Source organism: Miscanthus floridulus, chromosome 6, assembly GCF_019320115.1.
Source record: "Miscanthus floridulus cultivar M001 chromosome 6, ASM1932011v1, whole genome shotgun sequence".
In the NCBI taxonomy this organism is placed as follows: Eukaryota; Viridiplantae; Streptophyta; class Magnoliopsida; order Poales; family Poaceae; genus Miscanthus; species Miscanthus floridulus.
The window spans coordinates 37,236,116-37,257,466 of record NC_089585.1 but is presented as its reverse complement, the minus strand read 5'-3'; the positions used below and the strand labels follow the sequence as shown (position 1 = coordinate 37,257,466).

General features: G+C 44.5%; 1 pseudogene; it reads left to right on the top strand.

Moving 5' to 3' along the window:
• Nucleotides 1-10,386: 10,386 nt before the first annotated feature.
• On the top strand, nucleotides 10,387-19,586 carry LOC136460492 (uncharacterized; annotated as a pseudogene).
• Nucleotides 19,587-21,351: the final 1,765 nt, after the last annotated feature.

Here is a 21,351-nt window from a genome sequence, read left to right as displayed (position 1 = left end):
AAATGCAAATAGGCAAAAGATTGTGAGGCACACTTGACAGACTGTATATCACATTGAAATATACAAACATTAAAGGATAATGTTTGTGACTTATCAGGTGGCTCGGGGACAAGCAAGAAGCAACAGACTAACTACACTTGGTCGGAACATGCAGCATTTTCTGATTCTATCTCTAACTGCAGATTAATTTCATTGTAGCATATAAAAATTGCTTAAGCTTGCTACTACTGTTAGTATCTTGGAGAATGAAAGAGAGGCTGAAATGGCAAGCACAAACTTCCCTACCAATAGCTACCTGAGCTGGTGAGCAGCACCATGAAACATGATGTCAATAGTGTTTGAATCAACCTCCAGCAAGGTATATGTCCATGGAACATTCAGACCCACTGGAAGCTTCAGTGTTCCCAAATCATTATAGCACAAATTTGTGTTCTTCATCGATTATTAAATGATAGGCATCCATTACTCAATAAGTGGCAAATCAAATACGGAAAACAACTGTGATTCATATACGGGAAATCTTTGAACCACTAAATGACATAAGTTTCAGAGTTGAGACCTGCTATAGTATGACCACATGAGTGTACCCAGTGCAGAGAGCTCCCGCTCTGTGCGGGGTTTGGAGAAGGGTGTCAGTGGCAAGCATTACCCTCGTCTGTGCAATGCGAGGAGACCGCGACTCGAACCCGAGATCTTCCGGCCATAGGCGGTAAGACTCTACCGCTTGCACCAGGCCCGCCCTTCAGTATGACCACATGAGCGCTTCAAATAAATTTATTATAAAAAAATCACGTAGGTATTTGAAGCGCCCTTACACTTGAGCATAGGTACAGTTGCATCACTGACTCACGTAGGTATGAGAAACCATTTAAATAAAAAATCATCTGAGTCCTGGACGAGAAGGGAGGTTCCAGGTGGCTCAACTAAGCGGCAGTGACCATACCAGATAACGTGCAGGCAGTGATGGTCGACGAGACAGAGGTTTCAGTCTATGTCTTGTATTATGGAACTCTAAACAGTTCTACATTCTCTAGCTGATTGTTAAAATTAGAAAAGCTAACAAGAGCTACAAGAATACGGACAAAACCTTTCAGTTGGATGACTCTTTTGATGACACTAATAGACGCTTTGTGCGGAGAATCCAAAAATCTGAGGTCAGAGAGGCATTGAAAATAATGAAAGGAGGTAAGGCGACGGGACCGGATGATATCCTAATCGAGGTGTGGAGATGTCTCGGGGACATAGCTATAGTATGGCTAACCAAGCTGTTCAACCATATTTTTCGATCGAACAAGATGCCTAACGAGTGGAGGAGAAGTATATTGGTACCGATCTACAAGAATAAAGGGGATATTCAAAGTTGTACTAATTACCGAGGAATTAAGTTGATGAGCCATACTATGAAGCTATGGGAGAGAGTTATCGAGCACTGCTTGAGAGCAATAACGCCGGTCTCTATGAACCAATTTGGTTTTATGCCTGGAAGGTCAACCATGGAAGCCATTTTCTTAATAAGACAAGTTATGGAGCGGTATATGGAGAAGAAGAATGACCTACACATGGTTTTTATTGACTTGGAGAAGGCTTATGATAAAATACCAAGAAATATTATGTGGTGGGCTTTGGACAAACATAAAGTCCCAACGAAGTACGTCAGGCTCATTAAGGACATGTACAACAATGTTGTGACTAGTGTTCGAACAAGTGATGGAGATACGGATGACTTCCCGATTAGGATAGGACTACATCAAGAGTCAGCTTTGAGCCCTTATCTATTTGCCTTAGTGATGGATGAAGTCACAAGTGACATACAAGGGGACATCCCTTGATGTATGCTTTTCGCGGATGATGTAGTGCTAGTTGATGAAAGCCAGACATGAGTGAATCAGAAACTGGAGTTATGGCAGGAGACTTTAGAGTCCAAAGGTTTTAGACTCAGTAGAACTAAAACTGAGTATATAAGATGTGACTTCGGCACTACTACTCGGGAGGAGGAAGATATTAGTTTGAAAGGTCAAGTAGTGCCTAGGAAGGATACATTTCGATATTTAGGATCAATGCTACAAAGAGATGGGGATATTGTTGAAGATGTTAGCCATATAATCAAAGCAGGGTGAATGAAGTGGCGCCAAGCATCTAGTATCCTATGTGATAAAAGGGTACCACAGAAGCTAAAAGGCAGGTTTTATAGGATGGCGATTAGACCTGCTATGTTGTATGGTGCAGAATGTTGGCCTACGAAAAGACAACATGTTCAACAGACAAGTGTCGTGGAAATGCGTATGTTGCGTTGGATTTGCGGTCATACAAAAATGGATCGAGTTCGGAACTATGATATACGTGATAGATTAGGGTAGCACCAATTGAAGAAAAGCTTGTCCAACACTGGTTGAGATGGTTTGGACATGTCCAACGAAGACCTCCAGAGGCATCGGTGCGTAGTGGAATCCTAAGCCAGGATAGTAACATGAAGAGAGGTAGAGGAAGACCGAAGTTGACTTGGGTAGAGGCAATAAAAGGAGACTGGAAAGGATGGAATATACCCAAAGACTTAGCCTTAGATAGGAGTGCTTGGAAAACGGCTATTCACATGCCTGAACCTTGATTGCTTCTGCTGGGTTTCAACTCTAGCCTACCCCAACTTATTTGGGACTTAAAGGCTTTGTTGTTGTGTTGTTGTTGTTGCTAACAATAGCTACAAGGGTCATGTATACAATTGATGTGAGTCAAAAGGTTCAGATGATACAATGAAACTGATATAACTGAAACCCGGACATCTATCTATGCCAGACAAAATCACTTAAAGTTACATGCCAAAGAGAAGGTGCTTTATAGGCAATCCAAAATTATATATATTCCTAACAATTGCATAGGACAAAGAAACCTAAGCACTGACAGCTAATGCTCACGATTTTTTTAATGTATACAGTTTCAAAAGGATAAATCCACCTTCCTCTCTCAGAGCAAACTACATATATGTATTTTTATTATCAGTTTTGACTGTACACAATGCCTCTTATAGAGCATATTTATCAATGTATTTTTATACAACTAGTGCATTAGATCTATCACACATGAGATCTATCACGAATAAAAAATTAGCTAGAGCCTTCATAGGATTGAAAATGATACATTGTGTCATTAAATGTGAAACTTTAACCGAAGCTTTGTTCATAAAAGGTGCGTGACATTCATTAATTGACTAAAAATTCTTAGATAATCACACAAGAATTCTTAGATAATGGCACAAGAACTTAAGAGGATAAGAAGACCTACATATGCAATCTGCACTATGAAGTAACAACGGCGAAAAGGATGAAATTGCCACAACTGTGTATGGAGGAATATCATATCCTTGAATTTCTGACATACTTATTTGAACATGTGTGTTTCTGAATTCATGCCTAAACAACAAGCGTTTAAACAAAACACATCTACATACCCTTGGAAAGAATGCAATCGATCAATGCAATAATCCAGAAAATCAATAGCAGCGCAAATAAATCCTGGAGAACCTGCAGGGCAGAGAGGAGGATGGAGAGCTACATGGAGATGTGGTTCGGGGGCTTGCAGGCCAAGAACTCATGCAAAGGAGGCTCCATCACTGGCGCTGCTTCTGCCGCGTTGTCAAGAACCCTACGCGCCTCTTCCGCTTCACCGCCGACCTCGAGAAATGTAGCGAGATGGAGGCCACCAAGCACGCACCACGTGTGTCCTCCACTGCAGCCGCTTAGTTCCACCAGGACCGTGGCAAGGAAGGCCGTGGGATTTGAACCTATGCGAGGAGCGATGGGGATGGTGTTGCAGTGGTGACACAGGGTGCGGGATGGGGAGCGGCGGCATGTGTGGCCATAGGGAGCGGGGATGGGGAGCTGCGATGTACGCGGGTGAGCGAGCAACCATGGAGATGGGGAGCGGCTACGTACGTGGCCATAGGGAGCGGGGACAGGGAGCTTAGGGACCGGATGCGGGCATAGGGATGGGGATGGTGTGTGCGGCAGCGTGATTGGCAAAGCGGAAGGGAGGGAGCGAGTGTCGCACGCCAGGCAGACCGGCGCAACAACGTTTTGTCGCACGGGGAGAGGCAGAGCCATGACCTCAGTAAGTGTCGCACCATTCGGTTGTGTTAGTTTTGTTCTTTCTAGTTGTATATGTAGGAGATACGAGTGTTCGTATCTGAATATGAGCATTTAATATCTGACCGTATTCGAATCGAAATACTCAAAAATCAGATTTTTAATATGTATATGAGATAAATATGAATATGGGAGTGATCCGTATCCAGTTCTAAGATCTGATAAAAAATATGGGATATAATACGGGATATGGGACATATAATACAAGATCACTGGTATCCGTTTGTATCTGGTCCGGTTTCATCCCAACGAGTGTTCATATTTCTCTGGATTTAACTCTTTCAGAATTTAATGACGCTATCCTTATAGTGGTAGATGACATGCTCGTCGACAGCGAGACGTCTGTGGTAACTCCATCAATCTCAAGATTTATTGGTCCAATTTAGTTCTTCGAACATACGTTCATAGATGTAAGTATATGCTCATGTATGAACTCCTGCACTTGTATTAGGTGTTGAAAAAAAGTGAACCAGAATTAAATTGTCGGAAAGCCACTCCAATTTAAGGCATCAAATACTCTGTAGGCCCTTATTTTCAAAGTACCATTTTAGTGACACGTCGAACCAGACTACACCGGGCGCCACTATAAGAATTGTGTTGATCCATGACTGTTTTTTTTGACAGATTTTTTCTGTCATAGATTACCCAAACCAGACCTGGGTTCTCTTGAAACCCAACCTTGGGCCCAGATTCTGTGGCCAAATTCAAGAACCGTCACAGTTTTGTAACTGAACCAAATCCATGATAGTTTAATTTTCGTCATGCTGTGTCATTGCCACATTGGATGCCAGTGTGGCGTGCTGACGTGGCCTTGAGCCATTTGTTTGTTAAATGGCTGGTTCAAAAAATAGTGCAGCGCTTGAGAGTCAACCCTGAGACCTCCCACTTCCCATGCCGCGCGCCTTACCACTGTACTACGTTCTGTTGTGATGGAAAGTAGAATGCATATCTCATATTGAAACATTGTTGACTTCAGCAATGTAATCCCTAATCCCTAAATCTCTCCAACAGCAGACACAAACCTCGCTGCGCCGTGCCGACACCTACCTTGCTGCGCCGCGCTGACACACACCTCGCCGTGTCGCTCTGACAGTAGACCATGCCACGGCGAGGAGCGGTTGTCCCCAACCCAAGGACGACGAATCACGCCACTTCGACAAGCGGCCACCCCAATCCATCGACGATGGCGAGTCGCGCAGCGGGCCACTAAGAGAGGAAGGTAGTTGGATCTATGGGCTAAACTACAGCTAGCTGCAGCAATCGCTCTCCACCGTCCCTTCCCGCCGCCTGTTGCCTTGCTACAAGGTGACTTCCCACCGCCGTCTGCCTTCCTCCAAACTTGCCATGTATGCCATCTTCTCTCTGATTTTCTTATACTGCAACATATAAATTATGGGCACACTTATTAAATTGTGTGTTTCCGCAATGCATGTTCAGATGGATAGAAGTTGGCTGCACAACACACTATTTTCTACTAAATATGTCAATGGTGTCAAAGAATTTATGGATTTCATTAAAGAAAAATTTGGTGAGGATGATGAGATTCTCTGCCCATGTACTAGATGCCTTAATAAGAAGTACCTACATCAGCCCATTGTAAAGAATCACATTTTGATGAATGGCATGGACTGTACATATACTCAGTGGGTACATCATGGAGAGGACATTAGTGTACATGTTAATGAAGTCCCTGCTTCTGTTCCTGTTTTTGACACTGATGAGGGTTCCATTGGTGTGGATGAGAATGACAACAATGGTGCTGATTGGTTAGATAGTTTGCTTAGGGACCTACAAACTGCACAAGGACATGGTAGTCATGACACTAAAACTGAAAATGGAAACAATGATGGAAATAGGCAAGCTAAGCGTCAGCTTTATCCCGGTTGTACCAAATTTTCAAAGTTCTCCTTTGTGGTAAAGCTACTTCATATGAAGTCATTTCAGAGGATTACCAACAGTGCATTTTCTGCTTTTGTGAAGCTACTAGCTGATTGTGGCAGAACCGTCTAATATAATGCCTCTCGAAAGCACTTGTCTTTCATTAGACACTAAGCACTCAAGGGAGAACACTAAATTACACGGTCCTGGCGGGCACACCCTAGGGAGAACCCGAAAATACACATTTTTCCATCAAGATCACAAATGAGAGAATAAAGCTTACAACATTATTAACTATTTCTTACATCACTTTTAATACAACATCAGAGTATAATATTTATTGTTATAACAGCGGAATGTAGTCATATTATCAGAGTTATGAACAATTTAAGTTAACAACGGAATATAAACATGTTATCAGAATTACAGCGGAAATAAATATCTATTCATGATATGATGAAGCATTGTTATATAAACTATGATAATAGATTATAAAACTTTCATTTATAAAAATATTTAGTGAGAGTTATAAATAAAAACTACGATCACAGCGTAAAGAAATCCTCGCTGAGACCACCAGGAGGAGTCCACACACAAGAGTCAGCTCTAGCATTTGCCTGTCACCAGCAACAGGGGGAATAAAACCCTAAGTACTCAATTATACTTAGTAAGACTTACCCGATAGGAGAAAAGAAAAGACTCCAAGGATATGTAAGGCTATCTGGCTTGTGGGTTTATTGCATCTATAGGAGCATTACTAAAAGTACGTCCTTATATTCAATTTTCATTAACAGCTACATTAGTTCATTAACCAACCATTCTATGTAAGCACCTGTGCTACTTTCAAGCAGGTGGTAAGCAATCAAATTTCCTTTTTCCATTCCATCTTTCCTCTTTCAGTTCTTACTACAGTGCTAGACCGTAGACAAGCTGTACCAAAACACCGGTGATTTGTGAATCAATACCCCTAGCTGGGTACCCCAAAAACACATGCCCCGCTTGTACCCAAGGCACAAGCAGGACCAACCCGTCACCCTCCAATCCTGGGTGTCCAAGTCCCCATCCAAACTAGGACTCCAAGCCCCCACCCCTGAGTCCCAGACTCAGTGCGGTGCAAGGACCTGCTAACCCAGAAACCACCCTGACAGTCGGTCCGGAAAGAGCCGGATCCATGACAAGAGAGCAACAAGTCTTCCAAGTGCCCATACCCAAGTATGTGCTCGGGATAATAAGTCTGTGACTTACCTAGAGTCTTATGCAATGGTCGGTCCTTAATCGACACAGATAGGGAAAGCAGTGTAACCAAGCTATGCCCCGCGTCCATGGCGACACAACCTCTTACACCCACCAATACCCAAACCATATCCCTGCCCAGTCACCATTTTTCCTTTCCACCATTTATATTTTCCAAGTGACAATAATACAGTAATATATCTCCTATCTCTTGTGAGTGACAGGCAATCACTCGACTTCTACCGGATTCCTGTAGCATAGCAATCTATATGATCATGTCATACTAGTAAGACTCATAGGATAAAGATATATGCAAGTGGGTTCCAATCAATTCCTTAAAACATAATGCACAAGTATAATTTAAAGTGCAGAAAAGTAGGGGTTATGCACCAGGGCTTGCCGGGGTAAAATATAATCAGAAGTTAGTTTTCCATTATGGCGACATGATCTCCAAAAGCATCATTTCTCTAGCAACTCCCGATGACTCCGTGATCCATCGACGTCCCTATTATGATATGCAATGTGATGCAATGCAAAGACATAATTAATCAACTGCAACAGTGACTCGTAAAATACAATTTACGCCTCTCAAGTTAACAAGCTAGTTCTAACGACGATCATACTTAGGCTACATATCCATGTTGTCGAATCAGGTGTTATTTCCCAACAATTATTTTAGTTATATAAATCGAAGTGGTTTCTTATTTCATTCTATCGATTTAATCTTTATTCAAAATAGGACATCCTTAACTACTCTAGTAAACTAATTGTTTAGGTGCTACAAAATTTACATTGAGCAGCTAATAATATTAGTAATTTACTGTAAAATTTTTAGAGTTAACACTATCACTGATTTCTCATAAAAATTCCTACAAGTTTATGTCTTAACGATATTAAGTATCTTAATTTAATTATATAGCTTTCAAGAATATTATCAAACTCTATGAACAAAATATACTAACAGGTAGATCATGATTTTAGGAGACTAACAAAATTGGTTTGGCATTTTTGTGATTTTCTATGATTTATTCTCAATTTTTGAAGAACACTGAATTAACAAAACAAAAATCACCACAACAAGAAAGGGCCTACGCGGCCTGGCTCGGCCCGCAAGCGCGTGCGTGGCCGAGCAGCGCGGTAGAGGCATGGTGGCCTAGGTGGGGTGAGTTCGGCCCAAGCGACGCGGGCACAAGCGTGGCCCAACAAGCCGGCCCAGGCGAGATCCGTAGCGGCCATGGCAATCTTTATAAAGAGTCCTCATTTTATCCCACAATTGCAAAACCATTGAGGCCAATATTCCTATGAGTCATACTATTTGCATTTTACTCCCTAGACAAGTCAAATTCATGTTTTCGCACGTTCCTAGGAAACTAGGGCAGAGTAGCGCAGCCGGTCATGGCCGCTGGCACTGGTTCTGGCCGGGAGGGCTCGCCGGTAGCGTGGGACGAGCGACGAGGCACGTGGGTCCCCATGCGGAGACAACATGGCCATGGAGAGCGACCTAGGGGGCTAGGACACCTGATGGTGGGCCATGCATGACTGCCCATGTCGGTGCGGTTCACCGGCGGTGGCATACGTGCTCCAATGAGGCGAGCACAGTACAACTTAATCCGAGGGGAGGGGAAACAACAGGGTCTCACCTAGGTACTGCTAGAGGCGCTGGTTCAGTTGGATATGCTACGGGGAGTGCTGCCCGCATGTGCTAGTGTGGTGGTGGCGGCGAACCAGAGCAGCGCAACTGTTCCTGATGGTATGAAGCTCGGTCGGAGAGCTTGTTGCAGCAGAAGAGGCAAGGTAACAAGGTGGCTCCGAGATGAGATAAAACAAAGAGGAGATGGACGAGGAGAACATGCCCACGGTGGAGCCAAGCTTCGGCGCTGATGGCAACCGTGACAATGGCGAGGCCATGCACGGCTGCACCAATGGACGTATTTCACCGAGGCTTCGTCTGAAGGCTAGCTAAGGACCTAGCGTAGCCGTGGGTGCGAGCAATTGGAGGGGGATGAGTTGAGCATGGCCAATTTTCAGAAGGAAGGAAGAGCACGAGGGCGGCAATGGTGGACGGCTGCTCTACTTGACTACGGCGCTGGCAAGGGAAAGCGGTAGCCTGCAGTGCGAGGGCAAGGTGGCTGGCGAGGCGGCTCGGGCGCGCTGTGGAGCTACGGAGAAGCAGATATGGAAGCGCTGTGGCCTTGCACGCACACGAGGAGGGGAAAAGGGACCGGCCACGGTGGCGGCGTGAGGGCGCACGACGTGGAGAGAAAGAGAGGGGCGCCGGTGCTGCGGGTATGTTACCAATTTATCATAGGGACTAAAGTGAGTCTATACATAAAAACATGTCACTAGACCAAAGCTTTTCAACTGAGCGTGCTTATCAAAATAGACACGTGAGCATATATATATATATGTACCTATAGATATTTCTATCGGTTTACTAATTTCAACAATTAGCAACATCTAGGCACAAAGAGATTTTCAACAAAGCTCGAATTTTAAATTAGATTCAAAAGCTATATATATATATCGTCCTATTTGTTAATGGATTTTATTTTATTTATAAAAGTTGTTGTTCATGCTTAATCTAATAGAACAAACCATCCGCTACTCATTTGCTAGAATTGTTGTTAGACATTCCTAATATCTTTACGCACTGAGTAACTTAACTTGGATGTTTCTTTGAGTTTACAAAACTAAGTCACACACGATTCCCTTATCACGACAAGTACGTTTTAAATAAAAAATCTGAGAAACTGGTTTCGGAAATTTTTCTTAGGCCTAAATCACGGTGCTAAGCAAGCTCGTAACACCAGAGGTGTTACACTAATGCATTCCTAGAATTTAATACACTACCAACATCATATGATGAAGCAAAGAACATTATAAAGGAATTAGGTCTTGATATGAATTGATCCATGTGTGCTTCAACAACTGCCTTTTATTTCGAAAGGATTATTCTAATCATGACAATTGCCCAGTTTGTGGTATGTCAAGATGGAAAGACCCACAGAGGAAGAAGATTCCACAGAAAGTGTTGTGGCATTTTCCATTGGTGCCTAGGCTACAGAGGATATTTGTAACCAAGGAGGGTTGAAAACAAGCGCAATGGCACAAGTTAAAGAGGGAGCCTAGTGAGAAGGAAATGAGTCATCCAGCTGATGGTGAGGCATGGCAAGATTTTGATAGGCAATATCTAGACTTTGCTGAAGAAGCTAGAAACCTCAGGCTTGGGCTAGCTATTGATGGATTCAATCCCTTTGGCAATTTTACACGAAGTACATCATGTGGCCTATATTTGTTATGCCATACAACCTTCCACCTTGGGCATGCATGGATCAGTCCAATCTAATGATGGCTCTATTGATTCTAGGTCTGTCTTCCCCTGGGAAAGACTTTGAATTATTTCTACAGCCTCTTGTTGTAGATTTGATTGAGCTTTGGAAGGTTGTGCATACTTATGATGCCATTATTGACAAAGAGTTCAAACTTCGTGCAACAGTGTTATGGTGCATTCATGATTACCCAGCTCTAGCTACTTTGTCTAGGCGTACCATGAAAGGCTATTTTGCTTGTACTCATTGTGACAAGAATCCTTTCTCTTATGCACTGAGGAATAAAATTGCATATATTGGACACCACCGTTTCCTGCCAAGGGGACATCATTTGAGGAGGAACAATGAATACAGTGGCCTTCATGGAACCAATGATCCACCAGGTAAATTTACCAAAGAAGAGCTACTAGCAGAATTAGAGAAGGTTAGACATGTCAAACCTGGGATCAAGCAAAAGGAGAGCAGGAAAAGGAAGCATTCTACCTTGGATAGTGACAAAACTGCTAATGTGAAAATTTGGAGCAGGCGAGTTTGTTTGTGGGATTTTGAGTATTGGAAAAATTTAACAGTTAGACATAATCTTGATGTCATGCACATTGAGAAGAACATATGTGAGAGCTTGGTTGGCACAATTCTTGATATACCTGGGAAGACAAAGGACATAGTGAATGCTAGGCTTGACCTTAGTGATTTAGGAATTAAACAAAAGTTGTAGTTCAGAGATGATGGAAATACTTCAAGATGCCTAAAGCTAGATACACCTTGTCTAAAGAACAAAAAGTTTGTATTTTTTTACGGGAGGTCAAGTTTCTAGATGGCTATGCTTCGAACATATCAAGATGTGTTAATGCTGATGGAAGCATGGTACAAGGCCTAAAACCACATGATTATCATGTTCTTTTGCAAAGAATCTTATCTACTGCTTTAAGAGGCTTTATGGACAAGGATATATATGAAGCAGTAGCTGAGTTGGGAGAATTTTTTAGGCAATTGTGTAGCAAAACTCTTAACAAGGATGTGTTAGCTCAAATGAATGAAGAAATCCCTATATTATTGTGCAAGCTTGAGAAATTTTTTCCCCTAGCTCTTTTTGATGTGATGATGCACCTTCCTATACATTTGCCTGAGGAGGCTCTGCTCTGAGGTCCTATGCAGTATGGGTGGATGTACCCAATTGAAAGGTGGTTGTACACTTTAAAGTGCTATGTGAGGAATAGGGCAAGACCAGAAGGTTCCATTGCAGAGGCATATATTGCAGATCAATGCCAAACATTTTGCTCCAAGTACATGTACGATGTTTGTGGGGGTATTAACCCCTATACCCTTACGGCTAGGCTTGGGCTGGCCCGGACCAGGGGGTCCGGTCCACTAGAAGACGACACACGGCCTGGCCGATCTGCTCAGAGTCCCGCGCAAGGAATCAAAACAGACTTGGAGATCAAGCAAGATCCTGGTCGGTTAGAATAGGAATCCTTATCCGGCCACCTATGGCAATTGTAACCAGTTAGGATTAGTTTCTAGATCTATAACCCTATCCCTAAGACTATATAAGGCGGGCAGGGGACCCCTCTCAAGGACATCTCCCATTGACATACAATAATACAATTAGACGCAGGACGTAGGTATTACGCCTTCACGGCGGCCGAACCTGGATAAAACCTCATGTCTGTCTTGTGTCACCATCTTGTTTGTAGCTTGCGCATCTGTGTGCCGATAATCTATCACCTTGGGCATACCCCTAGGTAGACTGATGACCATATTTCGTCGACAGTGGTGCGCTAGGTAGGGGGTGTGCGTACTACTCCCTGGAAGAACAAGATGGTCATCATCCCTGGTTCCATGGCTATGCCGAACGACCTCATGTTCACCATCGACCAGATCACCTGGACCACTGGCTCCAACAACTTCATCGCCATGACAATGGAGGAGGCGTGGATCCGATCTACGTTGACCACTGCTTCACCGGCATCGGCTATGGCTCCGACCATGTTGGATCTGGCTCAGACTACACCAGCATCGTCTTCAGCCACACCGACAACCCATCTTCGCTTCCTTGCTACAAAGGGAGGCAGATCGACAACGCCGATCTGCTCAACTCCATCGATCGGGTCGGCACCAAACTTGCTGAAACCCAAGCTCTGGTAAGTTTGATTCAAAATCAACCTACCGTGCAGGTAACCACTACCCACAATAGATCTACCCAACCAGCTCAGGCCAGTCGTCTTGCATGACTCGGTACGGATCTCGTGGTCACGTCTACTCCTGAAGGGCGCTCCATTCATCACCGATCAGCCCTCGCAATGGGTCTCTGGCTCTTCGAGTGCGAAGCCTCAATGGAGAATTACCAGGCTTAGCCCTACGGCCTGCGCAACTTCATCAACATGGTTTGAATTGAGGAGTATCAAGAAGGATCAGTCCACATAGTTCAAGAGGGTGGCTCAAGCTCCTCGTCCGACATCGCATCTAATGGCTCCGTCCACACTGAGCTCCAGCATCGTGATAATGAAGAAGGTGAATATGATCTAGATATCCCAGACCACTCCCTGGGGTTGCCATGATTCCCAACCTTCCCACCAAGGCGAGGAGGCTTGATCAATGCCATCAATAATGATGAACCACCGGTGGTTGGCGAAACAGAACAAGACAGGCTAGCACGCGAAGCACACAATATTGACCGGTTTAATCATAGACAAGCCAAAACTAAGGCGGAAGAAGAGGCACGACGCATAAGGTTCCAGCCATGTGACCTCAACAATGCCTTTGATAGGGTAGGGGAAAAGCAGGTCTTTAGGACTCCAAGCGCCAACGTAGCTGTTGCTATGGCAACAATGCAACGACTACCCAATACCCTAGAAACCCAAGCAATTCATGATGATGTACAAGCCTATCTGACGGCTGCTATGGCCTAGACCGCAGAGATTGCAAACCAAGCCCGGGCTCTGTCTGTCTTAGTCGAATCAAGCCATAGTCGCTAGTACTCAAGTCGCCCATAGTCACCCAACCAACGTGGCTCGCACAACAACGACCCATCAGACAACCGTCAAGGCAGAAACGGTGGTCATGATGTTGGTTGGGATGACAACCGCCGCAACAACTGGGACGATAATCGATGAGACAACCGCGACAATCGACGTGGTAACCACGGTCGCAGGGTCAACCAGGATGGCAATTGGGATCGCCATGATGACAATAACGATCTCCACCATTCCCTCAGAGAACATGATTTGCGTGATCGCATTAACCAAAGAGCCAATGATCGTGCATCCCACGAAAGCTATCGCCGTATGGAATATGATACTACCCATGGCCCTCTAGGTTTGAAGTAGTTTACCTCTCACCTTTGCCAAGTCATATGGCCCAAGAACTTCAAGCTCAAAAAACTCTAGAAGTACGACGGCAAGGAGAACCCTGAGTTATGGGTCATGCTCTATGAAACCACGTGCAGATTAGCCATGGCTGACGAGCACGTCATGTCTAATTACTTCCTAGTCGTCGTCGGCCATATAGGCCACCAATGGCTGGTCAGTTTGCCAATGAACTACCTTGATTCTTGGCAAGAGCTCAAGCAAGCATTCATCGACAACTTCATTGCTACCTACGAACAACCCAGCAATAAATATGATCTACAGCAGATTCAAGATCGCAAAGATGAGCCACTACGTGAGTACGTTCGACGCTTCTCGGAGATGCGCATCAAAGTCCCATCAATCTTCGACAATGAGGCAATCGAAGCTTTCATCACTGGTCTTCGCTTCCACGATGCCCTAAGGGACAAGCTCCTCCACAAAAGACCTGAATCAGTCACAGCACTCCTAGCCACTGCCAAAAAATATGCGGATGCTGATGATGCTAAAAAGATAATCATCAAAGAAGCAGGGGTTCCACGCTCCGACCACCCCCACACCGCGACGACTACCATAGCAACCGTGGTTGGAATGACAATTCTAATCACCACAACCAGCGCAACGATTCCCGTGACTACTACGACCAGCGTAATCAGCGGCATAATCACTGTGACGATTACAGGGGCAAGCGTGCTCGGGAAGATGACGGTGAAGTCAACATCGTTATGAAAGGTGGCGGACATCACAACTACGAAGAAGACTACACCAAAGCATTGAAAGGACCCTGTCAGCTCCATCCCAAGTCAAACTATACCATGGAGAATTGTCGTGTTCTCAAATCCATCTACACGCGCCAACAGGCTTCGGATAAATCTAACAAGCCTAACGATGTAGGGGAATAGTGTAACAAGGACAACGATGATGAAGACACAGATCCCTGTCACAAGTACGTCAAGCCAACTGACCACATCCACACCATCATTGGGGGCAAAGTGTCCATTGAGACCAAGCGAGAGCGCAAGCTGCTCGCCTGCGCTTGCTTGAACATGGCCAATGCCGACAACCTCATCGCCGACTCGTGGCTCCCTCCTTGGTCTCACCGTGAGATCTCCTTCAGCAGAAAGGACCAATGGGTCGCAATACCTGAGCCAGGGCATTTTCCTCTGGTTCTCGATCCTTGTATCAACAAGGTTCAGTTCGATAGAGTGCTGATCGATGGCGGCAGTTCCATTGATATATTGTTCAAGAATAGTTTGCCAGCCCTGAAGATAACCCAGGCTAATCTCAAGCCATATGAGGCATAGTTCTGGGGTGTTCTCCCTAGATAGAGCTCTACACCTCTCGGGCAGATCACGCTACCTATGCAATTTGGTACCCCAGACCACTTCCGCACCGACTATGTCAACTTTGTGGTCACCAACTTCGAAGGCACTTACCATGCTATTCTTGGTCGACCAGCGCTCGCCAAGTTCATGGCCATACCTCACTATAGGTATTTGGTGCTCAAGATGCTTATTGAGAAGGGGGTTCTAACTCTCAGGGGCAACATATACGTAGCTTACACCTGCGAGGATGACAGCTTCAAAATAGTAGAGGCTCATGACCTCTCTATTCGCATGGCCAAGACCATGATCGACGCCAAGCAGACCCCAGATGACCACCTAGAGATCCCAGAGCTCGAGGCCCCATGCAAGAACATCAAGTCCAAAGAGCATAAAGAGATCCAGCTGGTCGAGGGTGATCCTAGCAAAATGGCCCTTATCGGGGCCAACCTAGATCCTAAATAGGAAGACTCGCTCATCAGGTTCTTGAGGAGCAACGTGAGTGTGTTCAAATGACATGCTCGGTGTACCTCAGAACTTGATTGAGCACTCCTTAAATGTTGATGGCAAGGCCAAACCCATCAAGCAGAAGCTATGATGGCTCGCTCACGACAAAAAGGAGGCTATTAGGGTAGAAGTTACATGGCTTTTAGTAGCCAGATTTATCAAAGAAGTGTATCACCCAGAGTGGTTAGACAACCCAGTTCTTGTATGCAAAAAGAATAAGGAATGGAGAATGTGCGTTGATTACACTGATCTCAACAAACACTGCCCTAAAGACCCCTTTGGCTTACCTCACATAGACAAGGTCGTAGATTCAACTGCCGGTTATGAGCTGCTTTCCTTTCTCGATTGCTACTCTGGTTATCACCAGATCACTCTCAAAAAGGACGACCAGATCAAGACATCCTTCATCATGCCCTTCGGCGCCTACTGCTACATGACCATGTCGTTCAGGCTCAAGAACGCTGGGGCCACCTACCAACGCGCCATACAGGCCTACCTCAAAGACGAGATAAAAGATGACCTCATCGAGGCTTATGTTGACGACGTAGTTGTCAAAACCAAAGAAGCATATACCCATGTTGACAACCTAGAACGCACCTTTGCAGCCCTTAACACATTCCAATGGAAATTAAACCCAAAGAAATGCATCTTTGGTGTTCCATCTGGTATACTGCTCGGCAACATCATCAGTCACGATGACATACGCCCTAACCCAGAGAAAGTAAAAGTTGTCTTGGACATGAAGTCGCCCAAAAAGGCGAAGGATGTTCAGAAGCTTACCGGATGCATGGCTGCCCTCAGTCGTTTCATATCAAGATTAGGCGAAAAAGGACTACCGTTTTTTCAGCTGCTCAAAGCATCCGAGAAGTTTGAGTGGTCGGAGGAAGCAGACGCTGCCTTTACACAGCTGAAACAATTCCTTGCATCACCTCCGGTCCTCACTCTCCCAGAGAAGACAAAACCCTCCTGCTTTACATTGTGGCAACTAATCAAGTGGTCTCCACTACCATGGTGGTCGAGAGCGATGAGTCCGGCCATGTCTACAAGGTACAGTGACCAATTTATTTCATCAGTGAGGTGCTCAATGAATCCAAGACCAGGTACCCACATATTCTAAAACTGATCTACGCCATACTAATTACACCCCAAAAGTTGAAACACTACTTCGACGGATATTGTGTGGTGGTCATGACTGAGTACCCTCTGGGAGACATCATTCACAACAAAGATGCGAACGGGCGCATCGTCAAATGGGCAATGGAGCTATGCCCTTTCTCCTTGGAATTTGCAAGCCGTACTACAATCAAGTCTCAGGCACTTATCGATTTCATCATCGAGTGGACAGACTTAAGCACACCTACCTCTCAAGGGTCCACCGAGTATTGGAAGATGTACTTCGATGGCTCTCTCAACATCATAGTGGAGCTGTGGGGGTATTAACCCCCTATACCCTTATGGCTAGGCTTGGGCTGGTCCGGACCAGGGGGTCTGGTCCACTAGAAGACGACGCGTGGCCTGGCCGATCTGCTCGGACTCCCGCGCAAGGAATCAAAACAGACTTGGAGATCAAGCAAGATCCTGGTCGGTTAGAATAGGAATCCTTATCCGGCCACCTATGGCAATTGTAACCGGTTAGGATTAGTTTCCATATCTGTAACCCTGTCCCCAAGACTATATAAGGCGGGCAGGGGACCCCTCTTAAGGACATCTCTCATTGACATACAGCAATACAATCAGACGCAGGACGTAGGTATTACGCCTTCACAGCGGCCGAACCTAGATAAAATCTCGTGTCTGTCTTGCGTCACCATCTTGTTTGTAGCTTGCGCATCTGTGTGCCGATAATCTACTACCTTGGGTATACCCCTAGATAGACTGCCGACCATATTTCGTCGATAGTGGCAAGATTTAATTGAGAACCAAGAAATGTTGGTTTTTCTGATGAAGAAGCCTATGGTGCAGATGTGTTTGGGCATGGAGTGAGATTTACTTTAGGAGCAGAATTAGTATATGATGATGGTGGATTAGATGAAATGGTGTGGTATGTGCTAAACAACTATAGTCAAGTTGAGGAATATATCAAGTATGTTATCACTTATGTACTATGCTATATGCTACTGTTGGTATTTATTAACGTGTTACTTGTTTTAAGTAGTCACCCTATGTTGTTGACATTCCTTAGCATCACTTTTACTAAGTTGTCATCCCTAGCGATGGTCTCAGAAATGCTTATTGGTACTACCTAGTGCCACTTCTAGAATGACACTAAGAAGTGCTTTAATATTACATGTGACTAGAAAGAATATATATATAAATGAAAAGAATTTGCAAGCGCACATATAATATACCATTGTAGCACTTCACTCGGGAGTATTCCAGGTATCGTTATTTATATTTTACCATAGGGAAGGACGGGCAGTTGGAATATACTAATAACTTATATGTATGATGTAGAAATAAACCATAGCCAAACTTCTACTCATAATAGGGGTAAGTCAACAGATAAATGTATATGATAAGTAATGATAAATGATAATTAATTACTTAGAGTACTCCATTCTATGGTATTAGCATGGCTAAGAAGAATATTAGAGGAATAATTCCTAAGTCATTCTTAATTATAAGTCAAAGCATACATTGATTAGTGCAATTACACTTAGTAATCAAGGTTAAGATCAACTTCATATCTACATATAAGGGATATTACTAAGGAAGATTAAGAACAGAGCTTGTCTTCCTTCGTAACTAGATCCTACTTGTCCTATATTCGGGGAGTGGACTACAAAGGACTCAATGATAGTGTCATGTTCGTGATCTGCCACATGGCCCAGAATATAGGGTGCATACGCAGGTAAACAACGTATAAGCTCCACGCTTACACAATGTCGACCACTCACCCATGGTACCTTAGAGTGAGCTCTATACAAACTTATGCTTGAACATGATGATAATCTAACTATACTAAGCATATAATTAAAGTAGACTATGAACATTATAACTAGGAACATGAATGATATTAAGAACAATATCATAACAATTGTAGTAAACATATAAAAGTAATGAGAGATACAAAGATTGAGGGGTACAAAAGCTATACCAAGCCACGCTCTTGACACGATCAGGAATCCAAGCGAAGCTTGCTTGCCTCCCTCTAGACCTAGCCTAGCTAGCTATGCCCTAGAATATGGAGCTCTAAGGATGATTAGGGTTTTTGTATTCTCAAATGACTTATGCCTCAGGGGGTGGTAGGGGCTGGTATATATAGGCCAAAGCATCAATCCTGAGCCCTCGGATCAAACCGACTTGATTAAATGGCGTAGATGCAATCCTTAAGGCAGTGGAGAACCGACGTAGCGAGGCAGAGACTGATAGGTAGGGCCCTAGACTAGCCGGTCTAAGGGTGGGACTAGCCAGCCCCACCTAGCTGCCTCTCGCCCTCTGCTTTGGTGTGGTGTCCTCTAGAGTCCTCTAGAACCTTCTAGTGTTGTTTATCCCATAGATAATCGTGATTAAGTCTGACATCTAGGTCCACTTGATGGTTTTCTAGATAAACCCTGCAGAAAATACAGATTCATCAAAACTCATGGAATTTGTTAGTTTAAACCCCTAAACCTTTGTTGGTGATTATATTCATGCCCTTATACATGTTACATTGACGGTTTATAATGTTTGTTAACTACCATCAACAACTACTTTCCTCTTGTTCATATTGGCCTTTTTTGAGACAATTTTTGTTTTTACAGAATGTTCAGGGATGAATTAGAGAGGGAAGGGGTGTGTAACATTGAAAAAACACTTCGACAAGGATTCCAGACATGGTTCAGGAACCTAGTTTGATTTAATTCAGCATCTTTTACAAATTATTATCAACATTGTACTATGTTGGGGGCTGGTCACCCTAGCATCGCTCCTCCCCTGGCCCTCGACCCACTGCTGGCCAAACTAACCTACCTCATTGGGGATGTTAACCCCTACCACGAGGGTTTCATGCTCTTCGTGCTCCATCCACGTGTTCAGGTGACGCATCCAAAGGTCGGCCATGTTGGAGGAGCATGGAGAGAAGGTAGCAAGATGGTGACAATGGGCGGACCCTCACCAGGAGCGCATGAAGGTTTGGCGCCTACCATAGGAGGGGACCATCTCGACGGTAGTGATGGCCCCATCAAGGCGATTGGGCCTGGGAGTGGTTGGCCAAGGAAAGGAGATTATCGCCGTACCCTTGGTTATTGTATAGCGCTCACTCTCCATGGTCTAATCCTAGTGTAATTCCACCGTGTCCCCGGGTATGGTCTATAAATACCTAGGGCGCTCATGTAAGAAATAGATTTGGTCTTTTCCAAACAAATTTAATGGATATTTAATCCGAATTTTTCCATCGCCTTGCAATCCACTGCCCTCGCTCGTCCCTACATGACAGCTCCATCACACCCCTATGGGAAACCCTCAGCCTCTCCCCCATGCTCCTCAGCGAGGGTGAGAGGCTAGGAGTGACCCCATAGTTGGCGCCATCCGTGGGGACCCCATCGCACCACATCACACCACCCAATGGCCGCTAATACTAGGAGAACTGCCAACAACAATAGAGATCCTCCACCCTCATGTGGGTGGAGATGGTCGTAGGAACCTCCATAGATGGAGGAAGAGGCACCACCCTACCCCAGCCTTCCATGTGGCCGGCGAAGGTCATAGATGACATGGAGTGACCCCCTCTGGCTAGGACCGAAGCCAACCCTCAACCCAGCCTAGCCAAAGTCGATGAGGGGGGAGTAGTGCACCAAGATGACACTGAGGAGAGGGGACTCGAAGCCCTAAGCCAAATGCATGAGGACATCCAAGAAAGGAGACGCAGAGTTGAAGCACACCAAAGGTAGGTGCGCCTACGCATCATTAGGCAGAAGGCAGATGAAGCCAGGGAGGAGCATAGGAGAATAGACGAATACTTGGTAGCCCTCGAAGAGAATCTAGACCACGAGCCTAAGCCAGACAACAATCCACCCCCGCTCCACCCAAACCCACACCCGCTCCATCCAAATCCACCCCCCGCTTCCACCAAATCTACCCAAAACACATCCCTCCAGACATACAACAACTCTAGAGAAACCAACCCCCGCCAATGCAACAAAGAAAGATCACTTTCCGTTGCCCTTCATTGATGAAATGTTGGAGCGACTGGCAAATCACTCTATCTTTTATTTCCTTGATGGGTATTTAGGTTATCATCAGATATCAATTCATCCAGATGACCAAAGCAAAACCACCTTTACATGTCCATATGGAACATATGCTTACCATAGAATGTCTTTTGGATTATGTAATGCTCCAGCTTCTTTTCAAAGATGCATGATGTCTATATTTTCTGATATGATTGAAAAGATCACAGAAGTTTTCATGGATGATTTTTCTATTTATGGAAAAACTTTTGATGATTGTCAATTTAGACAAGGTTTTGTAAAGATGTTAAGAAAAGCACAGTCCTTAATTGGGGAAAATGTCATTTTATGGTTAGAGATGGAATAGTGCTACTACACTTGGTGTCTGAAAGATGGATTGTAACATGTAACAGAACCGTCCAAATTATAAGAGCACAAATACAAAAATTCTC